This window comes from Mastigoproctus giganteus, chromosome 1 (genome assembly GCF_048544385.1).
Source record: "Mastigoproctus giganteus isolate SK-2022 chromosome 1, ASM4854438v1, whole genome shotgun sequence".
NCBI lineage: Eukaryota > Metazoa > Arthropoda > Arachnida > Uropygi > Thelyphonidae > Mastigoproctus > Mastigoproctus giganteus.
Genome location: NC_143575.1, coordinates 57,760,789 through 57,778,219, shown reverse-complemented (window position 1 = coordinate 57,778,219; position 17,431 = coordinate 57,760,789). Strand labels below are relative to the sequence as shown.

General features: G+C 35.5%; 1 protein-coding gene across 9 annotated transcripts in view; it reads left to right on the top strand.

Annotated features, from left to right (window-relative positions):
- Nucleotides 1–17,431, top strand: part of enc (R3H domain containing protein encore) — a 702,629-nt gene that overhangs the window by 92,837 nt on the left and 592,361 nt on the right. The window contains exon 2 of one of the 9 annotated variants that reach the window (XM_090373011.1): nt 2,619–2,734. The exons of 7 other annotated variants lie outside the window; for them this stretch is intronic. The gene's annotated coding sequence lies outside the window, so the exon portion shown is untranslated. Of the gene's footprint in view, nt 1–1,518; nt 1,742–2,618; nt 2,735–17,431 lie in introns of all 9 variants that reach the window. One more of the 9 variants, XM_090373029.1, reaches the window with a different exon arrangement.

Sequence of the window (17,431 nt, the reverse complement as noted above, 5' to 3'; positions counted from 1 at the left end):
TATGTTGTGATTAGGTGAATCAGTTTAAGCATTAGCATTAGTAAAGGCACGTGATGCAAGAAAGCAAGCTTATATAGCATCAGCCAAAAAAAAAAAAAAAAACCCCTTCTCATTTCACCTATCCACTCACTGGCAACAGGCAAACATTGGCACATCTATCCTACAACTGTCTTTCCTCAATTTGAATTTGTCCTCTTAGGCAATTATTCTGAGCTAAATATTATTCTAATATTTTAATGCTGCTAACTCATCTCAGTACCTTGTATTAGTGACTTGTTTATTGTATTTAATGGGGGGACTATGTGCCCCCCCCAAAGAGCAGGTTCCATTTGTGATGGAATCTGCTTAGGGAGAAAAGGACAATCTCATTTTCTTTAAAAAATGAATAACTGTGATTTTCTTATATTAAATATTAGTTACACTGGTTTCACATGTTGCCTTAGGCACTTCAATTTGTGAAAACTATTGTAGTAGTATAAAATCAGTCGTGGTCTGAACCTTTTGTTTTTGTAAGCAGGAAAGTTTTTTAGCCTTTAGGTTGGAAGTAAAGCAAAAGATTTTTATTACAAATTTATTAGAGGCATATAATTTCATGTAAGGAATGCCAAAATAGCATTGTTAGTAAACTATTTTTGTATCAGTAAATATTTTGAATGAATTTCATTTTTATACCCTTGTATTACCATATATATGTATATCAGGATGAATAATGTCTATAAAGTAATTTTCTCTATCAGATCATATAAATGCATACCTGCATATGCAGCAGTGTAAATGTACATTGCTCATATATATTTACATAGACGTGCACCTTCCTCTTAGATAAGTTTGAGTTTAAATCCTGGTAGGTTCTTTTTTTGTCCTTTCATCCAGAAATCCCCTCCCCCACATCTTTCTCTTTTGTAGGTGAGACAAAAACCAGGGGTGCACAAATATAAAATCTCATTGAATAAAGATTAGATATTTTGTTGTTTACTTATGGAGCAGGTTGTCAACCTATAAATATATTGGGTAGTGAGTCTGGTTAAGTTCAACATGGAATTCGATAATTACCTTGTGGGAAATGGGAATAGTGTGAACATTCTGTTTTATTTTTATTTTTTTGACTGATGTAGAAAAAGTCTGGTTTCTTGTATCACCCCTACTAATATATGCAGACGTTCATAGCTTCCACAGTAACCTCCTCCCCTCATTTTCATATATTGTGTGTGTGTGTACGGATACAATGTGCATAGATACAGAAATCATAATTTAAATTGCAAATATGAAATACAAAAAAAAAATACCTTCTATATAATTTTTTATTAATGTTTTCTTTTAGATCTAACATTTAATTAATGAAAATTTAATTAAATGTTAGAGTAATTTAATTAAATATTAGATGTAATTTAATTTAATTGCATATTTTAGTCTATTTGGCATTGATTTCATTAACTTTTCACAAAATTTAGTGTTAATATTATCCTCCAGTATCATTTTTATTATTTTTTTTTTTTTGCTTGTAATATGGATATCCAGCTGGTGCAACAAATTTTTAATGGGATTAATATCCGGTGTTTGGTGAAGAACATCCAATACTTCAGGGTAAGGTGTCAAATCAGAAGTACTGTGGGCCACACAGTTCTTGGGGAGCTAGTAGGCACACACTAGTGCCATTACTGAGAGAAGTACATTAAATATTTTCACTTATTTCACCTTGGACAAAAATATGTAATCTCATGACCATCCAACATTTATGAAGGTTAGTATAAGTTATGAATTTTATTTAAATTTTATATTAGTATATTTCCTTTAAGTATCACCATTTACCATTACTCTCATGTAGGTTTAGCACTTAACCTGCAAAAACTGACCATTGACAGACCATTCTTTCACCATAGTGTCAGAAAATGGTCTGCCAATTTGACATGCCTGCTTTAGAGTAATCAGTACCGTAGGATAAACCATTCTCTGACAGTATATTTGTGCTTGTGGTTATTAACCCTGAAAAAACATAAAACAATCTTAAATTTCAATTTTTATGGCACTTCCTTTGAAATTTAATTTTAATTTATTAAGGTATACATATTTATCAATAAAATATGAATTCCCCACACTGTTTGCTGATGCTGGCCCCCAACCATGACACAACTCCAAACTCCATGTATTTTAGTATAAGATTTTCTGTCCTTAGTTTTAATTTGGTTTTCTCTAAATCATTGTTCTTCCATCTGTGATGTAACTTTACAGATGATCCCAGGTTCTTGATTGGAACCGTAGGGACTAACCTTTGGGATTATTTGGAAAGTTACATTACAGAAAGTCCATTGTCAGCAGCACACAGAAATAATGTGGTCTGCAACAATACTTGGGCACACCTGAGGGTCAACCGAGTTTCCCTCAAGGATGATAAGGGGGATTATGAGTGCTGGTCAAGCATTTGAAGGTGCTTGTGAATTTTAGTTTGTGTTGCCTTTTCATTTTTGTTTATATTATAGGCAGTTGTCAGTAACAATTTTGGAGAACCTCCTTCTGGCCTGCCTAATGCTTATTGTGAGTTGTATAGTTGATAGCCACTGCTTGTAGACCCTTGACATAGTTGGCACTGATACATATTTCACCTTTGCTGTTACCCTTAGGGATAATCATCACTGCAAAGGTACTGACAACCATTCCTCCCATGAACTTGCTTTTATCTGTTTTTACACAGCAAAGCATTAGTGATGACTGAGGCTGTATGAAGCTATGCTTATAGGTAAGCTGATTTCTATACATTATTAACACTTCATTGGGTGCTAGACTTTTCATTTTACAAGGGTTTTCGGAGTAATGAAATACTTCCATTTTTTTGCATATCATATGACTACATATGAATATATTTCCTTTTTTTTTAAATACTGATTAATAATACAACATATACTGAAATTCTGAACTGTAACCTTTGTTGTAGTTGCAGTAATATATTTATTTTTATTTATTTAACCTAATTGGTCACACAGGCCAATTTTTGCACTTGAAAATTGTGCAAAAAAATCTGTAGGCTATCTTTTAATGTTAATTTGGTAGATTTTGCAGCAGTTATCTTCCGACAGTTTATTTTTCAGTGAAGTTTAAAACTCAAAGTTTGATAGATCCACCTATTTTCCGTAGTGAGGCCAAATTTTTAAATTACTATTAAATATTAATTTCAGTAATTTTCAGTGATTGAATCAGCAACAATAAGTTAAGCAAAGAGAATTTTAGTACTGTTTATCTCCCCCCCCCCCCAAGTATTGTTTTATGGAATTATTCTGGGTTTACTTATATTGAATATTCTCATTTTGTATGCACTTTTATGTTTATTGTTGTCTTTAGAACATTCAGTTTTAAATGTCTACTAGCCTCTTTAGAGTTTCAAAAACCGAATTAGATCTGTGTTTATTAAAGTTTGGTTTCAAATGAATTTAATACATTATTTATATAGTAATTACTGCATACATATTCCCACCCTATTTCTGTTTGCCCTCAAGATTTGTTTTCTGTGTTAAGTTATTTATAAAGATCTATTTTTATCTAGACACACATTGCCAAGTCTTGCTACTTTTACTTCTAGGCAACTTCCTTTTCACTGATTTCTGTTTAGTATCCCCCCTGCTACACAATTTATTTTGCTGCCAAGTTTACAACTTGAAACTTAATGAGACCCACCTACTTTCAGTAGTAAGGTCAAACTTCTATTTGAATTTAAATATTAGAACTTTATTATTTATCAAAATCAATTAAAATTTCAGAGAATAAAATTTCAAAGTTAAATTTATTATATTCTATACAGGTAAAGATTTCTTTAAATAATGTGTCGAAAGGTAAGACATGTTTTCTGTTTTTTAACATATACAGTGCCTTTAAAAAAAAATAAAAGGAGAGAGAGAGAGAGAAAAAGAAACGACAAGGAATTAAAGAAATAGTGTGTGGGAATGGGGAATCTTGTAATTTTTTAGCCTGAAAATTTAGACATTATATGATGCAAGGGTTATTAATAATCTCAGTGAGAAATTGTTTTAAATTCATCAGTGAAAAAGTTATGTGCTGCATGTCACGTCCAAGAAAATTTATTGATTTCATTGTTTTTATATTTACCTTATTATAAATAACATAAATATAAAAATATTTAAACATAATTTATATTATATTTACAGCTTATAATGAAATCCATCAAACTTCCCACATAATGGTACTTAATATATGGAATTGTGTGAATTAATGTTATCAGTGATCAGTCATATTTCAATGCATTGTTATCATAGTAATACATTCTGATATGTTAATATGAAGTTTTTTATGCCTTAATAGGGAAAAGAACAGCAGAAATTGACTTTCCGGTTGAAAAGGACATGTTGCTTGTTTTTGAGATCATTTAATTAAAAAATGGATTTTTAATGGCTTCATTTTTGTTTTTAGCATTAACATTAATGGAAACCCCCCCCCCATTTTGCCCATCCGGTCTTTCCAAATGTTTGTCTAGTTTAGCCTTAAATTTATTTAAGCTATCAACTTACACAACAGATGGAAGTCTGTTCCAGCAAAAACTATCCGCTGGCTAAACATAAACTTCTGCACATCTATTCTACAACTGTCTTTCCTTAATTTGAATCTATGCCCCCTCAGGTTCTTAGTCTGAGTAAGCGGAAGTATCCCATCAGCATTGAGCCTGATCAAACCATTCAAGGCCTTATACACCTCAATCAGATCACCTCGCAGGTGCTTAGTCTCCAGATGCTGCAACTTGCAGAATGTGTATTTATTTACACTTCTAAGGAACTGCACTGCTTCCTCAGATGTCTTTCATTTGCTTTGAATGATAGTTTATAAATAATGGTTTACTAGCTGTGTATTACTTGCCTTAAATCCTTTATGATTATGATAGTTAGAAAATTGTTTAGTCTTTTTGTAGATAAGTGTACTGCTTAAAAATGTTATTTTCTTGTAATTGTGCAAACCACTTTCTTACCTGTTAGTAGTTAAGTTCGAGTAGCTGTGACTACTCTATCACTTCACATATATAACTCAAATTAGGTTTTATTTTTTTGTGCCTGCCATTAAAATAGTAATTATGGCTAAATTTGAAATTCTGATTTCAAAAGTTCACCTCAAAGATTTCAATTTAAAAATATATATAATGTAACTTGAAGCTTATCAGATCAGAGTAATTCTCTAATATCGATGAAACATTATTTTCAAACTTTTTAACCAATTATTTTCAAAAAAGTTTTATTATTTGTTAAAATACTCTAAGAACTCTAAACTGTTGTAGTTTCTTCTAATTTGCTAATTGACAGGATCTAGTATATCCCTTTTTATTCAGTAGTCATGATGGCATATTATATACAGTACTGTGTCTATTTTTAGTTGAAAAGCCCATGATTTTGGTATATAAAAGTAATATTTTCAAAATATATAAGAGCAATAGAGCTCAATCTTTCCTACTTCAATACTATTTCTAAAATACAGAGATCAACTCATACCTTTTTATAGGAAGTACTTCAGCCTGGCGCTCACATCAAATTAATCCAATTAATTTGTGATTAGACCGGGGTTCAAGCCCGTCGCCACCAAATACGGAGGATGCGGAAAGGTCAGGGAATGACCACTGCATATCCCGGAGCAATATGGCCTTAGTTGCTAATGCTCCTAAAAACCAAATAACAACAAACCAATTAATTTGATGTGGGATGCACATCAACCCACTAATGGGTTGATGTGCATCCACTTTTTGCACTCATGGACATTCATGCCCATGTGTATATAACATTATTTACATTGGTTAATAAAAATAATCTCGTCGCGGAACACTAAATTGAATCTTATTAGTTTAAAAGAGGGCAGAGATTGTGAGCACGGACCATACCGAAATAACTTTGTCCCTTATTAAGAAGTTTAGTCTAAAATATTTTAGTAAATTTGACAATTGTCTTCAGTTCAGGTGGTAGATGACTTTCATCAACCAGTGAAATACCACCACTTTGCTTATTGGAGGCTTGAAGTGGTGAAAGCCATGTTTAGTCTCTAGAGCAAAGTTTCCGGCATCCCCCTCTCCCCATACTTTTCCTTCAACCCGTGCACGGTACTAAGTACTATAGGTTTTGATACCTTTCGTGTTTGGGGTTCTCATAAAAAAAAAAAAAAAAAATTTCCAGTCCGTTATTGCTGGTTGGTTTAGTTTTTAGTGGGTTGATGTGCATCGGCTTTGCATTGCTCTTCCTTTTGGCAGTGAGTAGATAATGGAAATTGAATACAGGATTATTTTTAAGAAACCCCTATATTTTAACAATTTTAAACCATAATATCGTGTCATAAATTTAGTTTTATATAATGTATTAATTGGATTAATTTGATGTGAGAGTTGGGTCGAAGTACTTCCTATAAAAAGGTATGAGTTGATCTCTATATTTTACAAATAAAAGTAATAATACCATTATTCATTCAGCCACGAATAGCTTGTACTCAAATATGCAAGTTGTATTCCATTGATGTTATTTTTGTGGTAGTGCGTTTATCTGCAGGCATGCATGTTGTGCTTTTGAAGCTCCTTGCCACAAAAAAAAAAAAAAAAGAAGTGTAGCTACCACATGTAACTACAAAAAGCATGGGATAATCCATATATATATATATATATGCTAAATAAGATTTAAAGTACTGCTTTGTGATGATTTAATTTGGTAATAAATGTTTTTGTATTCAGAAAAGTTTTAAAATTCATGTAATGCATGTTAAGAGTTAGTAATATGTTTACACATTGATTTGAGTGGTCACATTTGACTAATGTGATCACTTAGCAGTGATTCTTCATGCATTAAGAATCTGCAGGTAAAAGACGCACTGGGTGGCAGTGATCAGTGTACTAATGTGAAATTTAATTAAAGACATAACTACTCTCAAGGGTAAAGGAAAAGGCTTTTGCTTTGGTAAGGATGACTGCAGAGGTCTCAGACAGGTTTTTAAATTGTGTGCAGTGGGACCAACAGCAAATTCTAAATGGGACGTAATCAAAGAAGCTGCTATGCTTTTCATAGCAACAAAGAAACGCTTCTTAAGGCTTAGATCTAAATGGATGTCAGATGAACTATTGAGATGCATGGGATGCACATAAATCATCAGGTGATACAGCATCCTATGGCAGATATAAATTAGTCTGTAATCAAGTCATAGAGGAGGTTAGGCAAGCTAAGGCAGATTATGAGAAATCTCTGGCAAAGAATACGAAGAAAAACAGCAAAGACTTCTATGCTTATATTAACAGAAGGAAGGGATATGAATCACATTGGGTCACTTGGTGACTGTGGATTAACTGTTGATGACACTGCTCAGGTTGCGAACAAATTGAATAGGTATTTTGCATCTACACTCATACATGAAAAATTCTTTAAGGAAGGAGAAGCCCGAAGTTTATAAAACTCTAAATGATTCTCAATGAGCTAAATGACTGTGATAACTGAAAGGAAAGTGAAGGAGAAATTGTTGAGGATGGACATATAAAAAAGGTACCTGGGCAGAGAAAATCTATTTAATTATATTAAGGGAGGCAGCAAAGGAGGTAAGAAAACCCTTAGCCATAATTATGAGAGCATCTTTGGATTCCCTATAGACTGGAGAAGTGCAAATATATCCCCAAGTCATAATGGGGAACCGAAAGGCGACATGAGTAATTACAGACCTGTTAGCTTAATGTCTGTTCCAGGAAAAATAATGGAATCGCTGGTTAAAGAAGTAATGCAGGAATCACTGGTTAAAGTAATACAGGACCATCTGGACAGGCATACAATTATACTGCAATCATAGCATGGATTTGTTAAGGAGCGTTCTTGTCTAACCAATCTGATAGGTTACTATAATGCAATGACCAAAGAGCTGGATGCAAAAAATAATTTTGACATCATATACTTGGATTTCACGAAGGCTTTTGATACTGTTGTACATAAAAGACTGCTATACAAACTGGAGCAATGTAGCATCAAGGGCAAGTTACTGCTATTGATAAAGGGATGGTTAAGTGGAAGAAGACAGAGTGAATGGGCACTGCACTTCGTGGACTAATGTTATTATTAGTGGAGTTTCCCAGGGTTTAGTGCTGGGTCCATTGTTGTTTTCAGTATTTATGTGATATTGATGAAGGTATATCTGGCTTATCATGATAAGACGTATATCATGTCTAAGTTTGCAGATGATACAAAAGTTGGCAGGGTAGTTAATGACAGTCATCAGGGTGAGCTACTACAAGATCTAGGAAAATTGGATAAATGGGCTGAGAAGTGGAAGCTGAAGTTTAACATTGACAAATGCAGGGTACTGCTTGTGGGTAGCAGTAACCTGAGAGTAACTTATCAGTTGTGTGGTACTGCACTCACTGTAGTGGAGAATGAAAAGGACTTGGAGGGTGGAGGGTAATTGTGCAGTCAGACATACTGCCAGCACAGCTCATGGGGTTTTGTGACTGATATACAGAAACATTACTAGCAGGGATAAGGAGGTGATTATCCCTTTGTATAAGGCTAGGTTATGGTTAGGCTGTACCTTGAGGAAGGATGTAGAACTGCTGGAATGGGTATAGAGAAAAGCAACCAGATTGGTGAACAAAAGTGTGTTGTTACCTAGAAAGGCTTCAGATCTGCAAATTACATTGTCTCGAGACTAGGTATCTGTGGGGAGATCTGATTAAGGTGTGTAAAGCCTTGAATGGATTGAGTAAGCTGAATGTTAATGGTATTCTTGCACTTGCTGGACGGCACATATGAGGGGGCATAAATTCAAGTTTAGGAAGGATGGTTGGAGGAAGATGTGAGAAGTTAGCCATCAGCCAGTGGGTGGTTGATTGTTGGAACAGGCTTCCATCTATCATTGTGGAAATGGATGGGTTGAATAAATCCAGTGGAAAACTAGACAGATTCTTGGAGGGTATGAAATGGTTAAAATTTTTTTTTTTTTTTTTTTTTTTTTGGCTGATGCTATATAAGCTTCTTTTGTTGCATCATTTGCCATTACTACTACCGGCACTAAGTGGTTCAGCACAAGAGTGCAGTAATGCACACCTTTGAGAGGACCATGGTTCCAGATCATGTGACTGCCATATATGGTGAACAAATGATTGTATTCATTGTCAAAATAATTAATTGTAAACTCCCCTTGTTTGTGCCAGGCAACAAACAAGAACATTTAGTATACTTCTACAACATATATAGCCGACCGGGCTAGCCGAGTGGGTAAAGTACCTGCCCGGCAACCCAAAGGTCGCGGGTTCGATTCCCGCCTCGGGCTTGGATCAAAGTACTGCAAAAAACCTTGGGAGATGCAATATGGCCACAGAAGCCGATGCGCCAACAACTACCAAATCAAAAAAAAAAAAAAAAAAAAAAACATATATGCAAAGTAATCAGTTTACTTCATCTAGAGGTATGCTCAGTTCTGTAATTGAACTATCTATTTGTGATCTACTTGGATCACAGAATGCCATAGAGATTGGTTATAAAAATCAAAAATGAGGTTTTAATCAGTAAATTCCCTTTTTCGTGAGGTGCTCTTTTAATTATGCCTATCAGTTATATCACTTCGTTTAGTTTTTCTGTCAAAATAAATCAAGGAATAGTTGGGTGTAAAGCCTACATCTGTATTTGTAATAAATGACACAAACTTTTATCTGTTACACTACTGGTGCATCTGTTATCGGTGTGTATAATAATATCATGGTCTACAATATCAGTTTTTTTTTGCATAAACTTTTTGCATAAAGTTTGATGAAACTCAAGCAGCTGCTCGTGACATTTTAAAGACTTTTGGTTGTGTTTGGTATAAAGGTCTTCTAAATAAGCATCCATCATATGGTTTGCCAACTGTTTTTTGTAATTGGGTATCCAATTTTCTCTCTCACTGCGGGTGATGGTAAATGGCTCTCTGTCTTTTGACTTCTCCACTAATGCTGGTGTTCCCAAGGTTTCTTTCTCCCACTCTTTTCCTCTTGTACATTAATGACCTTCTTCCATTGACTGGAAATCCTGTCTATAGTTTTGCTGATGATAGCACATTGTATTCTACCTTCCTTACAAACAGCTTCAACTTCTCGAACATCCACTACCAATTTCCTAAATACTGATCCCAGGTAATTCTCCAGTGGGGTAAAGATAACTTAGTTTATATCAATCCATCTAAAACTCAGTCTTGTCTTATATCTCATAAAAAGGATTCTTCTGCTACTCTGATTATCTTCGATGACACTGATTTCTAGGCAAGATGATGTATCTCTATTGGGAATGACCCTGACTTCTAATCTCTCTTGGCATAAGCACATTACAAAAATTGCTTCCTCTGCATCTAAAAACTGGGTTTTCTGTTTTTTGTCTCGGCGTTACTTTTCTTCCAAACAGCTGCTCACTCTGTACAAATCGCAAATTCACTCTACCATGGAACACTGTTCCTAAAGCTGGGGCAGTGCCCCCAAAACCTCTCTTGGGCTTCTAGATTCCATTCAAAAGAGGGCAGTTAGGTTAATTAATGACTCATCTCTAACAGAGTCTCTCCACTCTCTGTCTCATAGATTTTATTAAGGTATGCAGCAGAAATAGATGCTCTATTTCTGCTGCATACCTTTTCAATAGATACTTCCTTGGGCACGCTCCTTCTGAATTGACTTTTATAATTCCTGCTCTCTCTTTCAAAGCAGTCTGGACATGTGCCTTTACCACTCACCATCCTTTTAACATCCAACTTCTAACTTACAAACCAACTTTTCACCTTCCTCATTTATTCATTCTAATTCCTTTTTCTGCAACAACCTTCCCTCTTACATATTTCCTGATAATTACAATCTACAGAAGTTCAAGTCTAATGTCAACAAATATCTTCTTTCATCCTGTCAACCTCCACCCATACACAGTACTTAGTACTACAGGTTCTATACCTCTCTTGTTTGGGGTTTTCATTAAAAAAAAAAAAAAACACATTTGAAAACTTTCATCCCTAATTAGCCTTCCAAATCAACATTAGTCCAGCAATAGGTGTTTCTTTCCCTTGCCTCAGTCAAGCAGTTACACAAAACCTTATCCAATTAAGTTAGCTTAGATTTTTGTAGAGTATGATGGGCTTTAATAAAGGGTCAGCCAACATACTGTTTTTAATGGGATCATCTTGTTTTTGAAAGACATGTCCTGTTGTCCTGACAAAGGTGAAATGGGGTACCAAATAGTAGCATTTTTTCAACAATGGCATTTTATTTAGAAATTACATGAAAATTTTATGTTACACTCATATTTTGTAAGTAGTGCTTTTCTTCAATTTTATCAGGTGTTGGTCAAGTTGATGTGCCTATCAGTGAATAATTGTTGACACATTTGGGACTAAAACACTTCAACTCACTTATCTGAACTATTCTTTTTATAAGTAAGGTATATTATATGGATAATGATTCAGTTTAAAAGTATTTAAAGAAAACAATCATAAATTCTGATATAATTGTTTTTTTAGAGTTACTCTGTGATAGATCCTATATTTTTTTAAAGTAACGTTTGTGGCAGTCTTGTTTACACCATTATATAAAAATGTGCCCTTTTTTCTTTTTTTGAGTAACCCCTCATGAGAGGGCACTGTATAAGGAATGTTGCGATTACTGGAAAGATTTTAAGATGGATTGCAGAGTGGCTGCAAGGCAGAAGGCGGAGGATTGTAATTAATGTTTTTTTTTTCCCTTTCAAATTTGTGCTGTGTTGTAAGTGGGGTCTTTCAAGGATTGGTTCTTGGGCCACTGTTGTTTCTCATTTTTACAAATTACATCAATGACGGGATAAATTGTATTATGTCACAATTGCAGATGATGTAAAGATTGGGAGAGTAATGATCAGTGCCAAGTAGCACTCCTTCAGGATGACTTAAACAGGTTTCAAGAATGGTCAGAAAAGTGACAGCTATGTTTTAATGCAGTAAAATGCAAGGTGTTACTTGGGGAATAGCAACCTCAAAATAACTTATACACTTGGTGTTGGCTGAATTAAACAGTACGGGCAGATATAAAGTTTTCTGAGTGTAAACAGGCAGTCAGGAAAGCCAATGCTGTCCTATCAATTATCAAACAATATCCAGTACAGATAGGAGGTCATTATCCCACTGTATAAGGCAATTGTAAGGCTGCATTTGGAATACTGTGTCCAAGTATGGAGACCTCATCTGAAAAAAGAGATTGAGCTGCTTGAAAGGGTCCAAAGATAGGGCAACTTGCATGGTGAGATTGGCAAAAGGTGACCATATGAAGAAAGACTTTGATTATGTGGGCTACAGAGCTTGGCATCCAGGCACCTTGATAGAGGGGACCTGATTGAGGTTTATAAGGCTCTGAGTAGAGTTAGTAAAATGAGTTAAGGTGGAATTTTTACTGTTATTAAGAATTCCAGAACTAGGTGCTATAAATTCAAATGACATGGGGAAAGGTTCAGATTAGATTGTAGGAAATTTTCTTTTAGTCAGTGAATCATTGATTACTGGAATAAGTTGAGTCTGACAGTTTGAATGAATTCAGTGGTAAAGTGAATACTTACATACGTGAGGAGATAAGTATCCACTTTACTTACCTACTCACATACCTACATGAGGAGGGAAGTGTATAATTTTTGTGTTTTCTTTATTATTTATTTAGTTTTCATTTTTTTATTTTATTTTTATTTATTTATTTATTTATTTATTATTTTCTTTTATTATTTATTTATTTTTTTTTGACCAGTGCAGCAAAAGCCTATGGCTTCCTTGCATTATATGGCTGATACTAATACTAAATACTATCCCACAAATGTTCAATGGGATCGATGTTGGGGAAATTTGCTGGCCAGAGAAGCACACAAAATCTTTATATGTGGCCTTCGAACTATTCATGTACAATGTGGTCCTTATAACATGGGGCATTGTGGTTGAAAGAGTCCAGCGCCATCTAGATACATGGTCACCATGTAGGACAAAACTTGGTCTGAAACAATGCTGAGGTAGGATCTGGTGGTGAGGGTGTGTTCAGTGGGGATGTAGGGAACCCTGGGGTGTCCATGAAAACATCCCCCAAACCATGATACCACTACCACCAGCCTGTTTTTGTCCACTGTGCAGTCTGTTGCAGCTGCTCACCTTCTTGCCTTCGAATATGTGTCCATCCACCAGCATGATGGAACTGTAACCTTGATTCATCAGATTAGGCAACTCTATTTCAGTTGTTCAATGTCCAGGAATGGTGTTCTTGTGCCCAATGAAGATGGAGGTTTTGATGATGGTTGGGCACATGAGCAGGTCGGCTACTGTATAGGCCTATCTGCAAGAGTGTGCATTGGATGGTGTACTCAGAATTGTTTTTCTATATGGCCTGGTTGTAGTCTGCTGTTAATTTATGGCTCATAAGCCATCTGCAATCCCGATATCACATGCCTACTGTTCACCTTGACTGTCAACTTGCAGTGGCCTCCCTGTCCCAGTACATTGGGTGGTTGTGTCCCCCTCTTTGGACCATTCCCACCCACCGCTTTCCTAGTGCTGGCCTGGTCCCCACTTTCCTAGAGCTGCAAATCATATCCCATTCAAAATCTATCAGGTCCTTTCCTTTCTCCATTGTGCAGGCTTCGTAATGATGAACTGACATATGCTACCTGTGCCATCACTATATATGCTTTACCAAGTGGTGCTATAGGATGCACTCACTCATGGAGGCGGGTGTAGTCATAATGGTTTGGCTCATGAGTGTATAGCATATTTCAAATTTTTGTACTGCATGGTCCAAGAGTAACAAAAAATAAATCAAATAAAAACAGAGAATGCAAGTTATTCCTAACACAGATACAACCTTTTTGTATAAAATGTGCAGTGCGCAGTAAGTACTAAATTAATAAAGTTGCAATTTTAGTCTTTCTTTCAGCATTTAATGAAACTGTAGGTAACCCTCGTATAACATGATAGTTAGGTTCCTACAAAATATTGTGTAGTGCGAAACCGTGTTATACGGGACTAAGAACCAGTACAAAAAGGGGAGTTATGTGCCAAAAGCTAACAAAAATACATAATTTTTTTTATAACTGTCGGAAACTTAATTTTTATTAAAAGTAGTAATAACTGAACAAACGTCTTACAAACTGTAATACATATAAGTCAGATAATGTACGTTCATTTTCTTCTTCATTGCTGCTGAGGACAATCAAACAAGAGTTTTCTTTGTTGCAGAATATCTTCACCTTTTGAATTTTCTTTTGCAGCATCTAGATTTCATACATCATCTGCTCTCTTTTAAAAATTAGTAATTTGGGATTGTTTGCTTTTGCTAGATAGATCTTTGTAAATTGTATGGTATGGTATGGAGCTAAGCATTTTTTTTTGCAGCTCCATGAACTACTCATTCCTTTCAGTCGAAGGATCCGCATTCAAAAAATAAGATTCTAATTGCTCAGCTAAGTTTATGCCTTCCCGTATGCTTTTTAATGTAAAATTTGGAACTTCAGAATTTTCATCTGCACTATCATCCTCTGAATTGATTTGGTTTACCTCTGATGCCATTTCCACCAAATCTGCTTTGCCAGCCTCTTTTTCTACCAGTAATTTTTGAACACCTTCAGTAGCCATTTCATCAAAACCTTCCCTTCCTACTGACTTAGCAAGTTCTACTATCACACTGATTTTGTTTTTTGCCAATTCAACCATATTTCCTGAATGAACTGACTCTGGCCATACATTTTTCCAACATGCATTTAATGTTGATGGTTTTACTCTAAGCGATAAAGCTGATTCCGATACAGTCCACAATTGAGAAATGTTTCCGTGCCTCCATCACTTCAATAGATTCAGAATCAAATTTTTCCAAAATCTATTCTAATTTTTTCTCATGTAATGACCTTTAAAGGAAGATATAATGCATTGATCTAATGACTGAATTAAAGAAGTTGTATTAGGTGGTAGGAACATTACTTCAATATTCTGGATGACTTAAATCTTTTGGATGGCCTGGCGCATTGTCCAATAGTAATAAAACTTTGAAATCTAGATTTTTCTGCTTTAAATAGTTTTCCACAGCTGGTATAAACCAATTTAGAAACCATTCTTTAAATAAATCAGCAGTTGCTGATTAATTTAAAGAATTATGCCTAAGTTCCTTAGGCATAATTTAGGGCTGGAATTTCATTTACAATAAAGAAATTATTCCAATACGGAACAAAGTTTAGTAATATATACCTGGAAAAATTTATAAGGGATCAAATAAAAACCAAAATAACCTTACAAAAACCTTAAAAGTCATGAACTGCACAGTTCAAAGTCACAATTTCTTATGGTCTTAAACACGTACAAGTTCAACAGCACAGAAACAATCACACGGAGATTTCCCAACAAAATATTTTTTTTGCATAATGACTAGCAAGTCAACAGCGGGGATTCACAAAAAAGAATGGAAATTTTGAAAAATTACATCCAACATAATAGCAGGGTCTCGCCTTCATGAAAGCTCAAAAATATAGTGTTATGCGAGGTCTCCTGATTCTCTGAGAGAAACCGTGTTATATAAGTACCCTGTTGTTAGCATTAGCAAGGGCACATGATGCAAAAAAGCAAGTTTATATAGCATCAGCCAAAAAAAAAAAAAAAAAAACCACACCCTTCTCATTTCACCCATCCACTCACTCCAAATGTTTGTCTAGTTCTGCCTCGAATCTTTTAAGCTATCAACTTCTACGACAGATGGAAGTTTGTTCCAGCAATCAACCAGATGTGCAGAAGCTGGATAGATGCAGAAGGATAGATGTGCAGAAGCTGGCTAAAGGCAAGCTTCTGCACATCTATCCTACAACTGTCTTTCTCAATTTGAATTTATGCCTTCTCAGGTGATTATTCTGAGCAAGAGGAAGAATCCCATCAGCATTGAGCATGCTCAAACCATTCAAGGCTTTATACACCTCAATCAGATCACCTCCCAGGTGCCTAACTCTCCAGACACTATAATTTGTAAAACTTAAGTCTTTCTTCGTAAGAGCAACTTCGTAAGTTTGTTCCATTCACTAATCTTGTTGCCCTTTTCTGTACTCGTTCCAACAGCTCTAAATCCTTCTTAAAATGAGGTTCTAGACCTGTATACAGTACTCAAGGCGTGGCCTGGCCATTGTCTTATACAAGGCAATAATCACCCCCCTTATCCCTGCTAGAAAAATTCCTGATTATCATTGACAAGACATCATAAGCTACTCTTGCAGACCATCTGCACTGCCCAGAAAACTTCATATCTGACTGCAGAATTACCCCAGGTTCTTTTCACTCTCTACCAGTCAGTGTAGTAACACACAGTTGATACGTTACTCTGGGGGTTACTGCTTCTCATATGCAGTATTTTACATTTGTCAATGTTAAAACTTCAGTTGCCACCTCTCAGTCCACTGCTCAACTTTTCTAGATCCTGTTGCAGCAACTTACTGTCATTAGTGTCATTAACAACTCTGCCAACCTTCGTATCGTCTGCAAACTTGGACATTAAGCCTGATATACCATCACCAGTATCATTGATGAATCCAGAAAACAACAATGGACTCAACACTGAACCCTGGGGAACTCCACTAATAACATTAGTTCATGAAGAGCAGTGTCCATTGATTACCACTCTCTGTCTTCACCCACTCAACCATCCCTTTATCCATAGCAGCAATTTGCTTCCAGTGCCACCCTGCTCCAATTTTTGCAGCAGTGTTCCATGTGCAACAGTATCAAAAGCCTTTCTAAGATCCAAATATATGATATCAAAATTATTCTTTGCATCCAGTTCCTTTGTGACTACATCATAGTATCCAATCAAATTGGTCAGACAAGACTTCCCCTCAAAAAACCCACGCTGTGTCTGAATTATTGCGGCAGTCTTGTCTAGATGATCCTGCAATGAATCTTTAACCAGCGACTCCATTATTTTACCCGGAACAGAAGTTAAACTAACTGGTCTGTAATTACTCGTGTCACCCTTCGATCCTCCTTTGTGAATTGGGGATACATTTGCACATCTCCAGTCTGTGGGAACCTCCCCTGAGTCCAAGGATGCTCTCATAATTATGGCTAAGGGTTGCTTACTTCCTTTGCTGCCTCCTTTAATATAACTGGATAGATTCCATCCACCCCAGGTGTCTTTGTTATGTTTATCTTCAACATTTTCTCCTCCACTTTACTCTCAGTTAATACAAGATTATCTAGCTTACTGCCAGAGTTTAATACACCTCTGGCATACCCCTCCCTGAATAACTCCTCATGTGGGAATGTAGATGCAAAATATTCATTTAGTTTGTTAGCTACATGAGCAGAATCATCAACAGTTGAACCATCGATATCAAGTGGACCAATCTGATTTATCCCCTTCCTTCTAGAGTTTACATAAGTAAAGAACTCTTTGCTGTTTTTCTTTGCATCCTTTGCCAAAGATTTCTCATAACTGCCTAATCTCCTTTTTGCC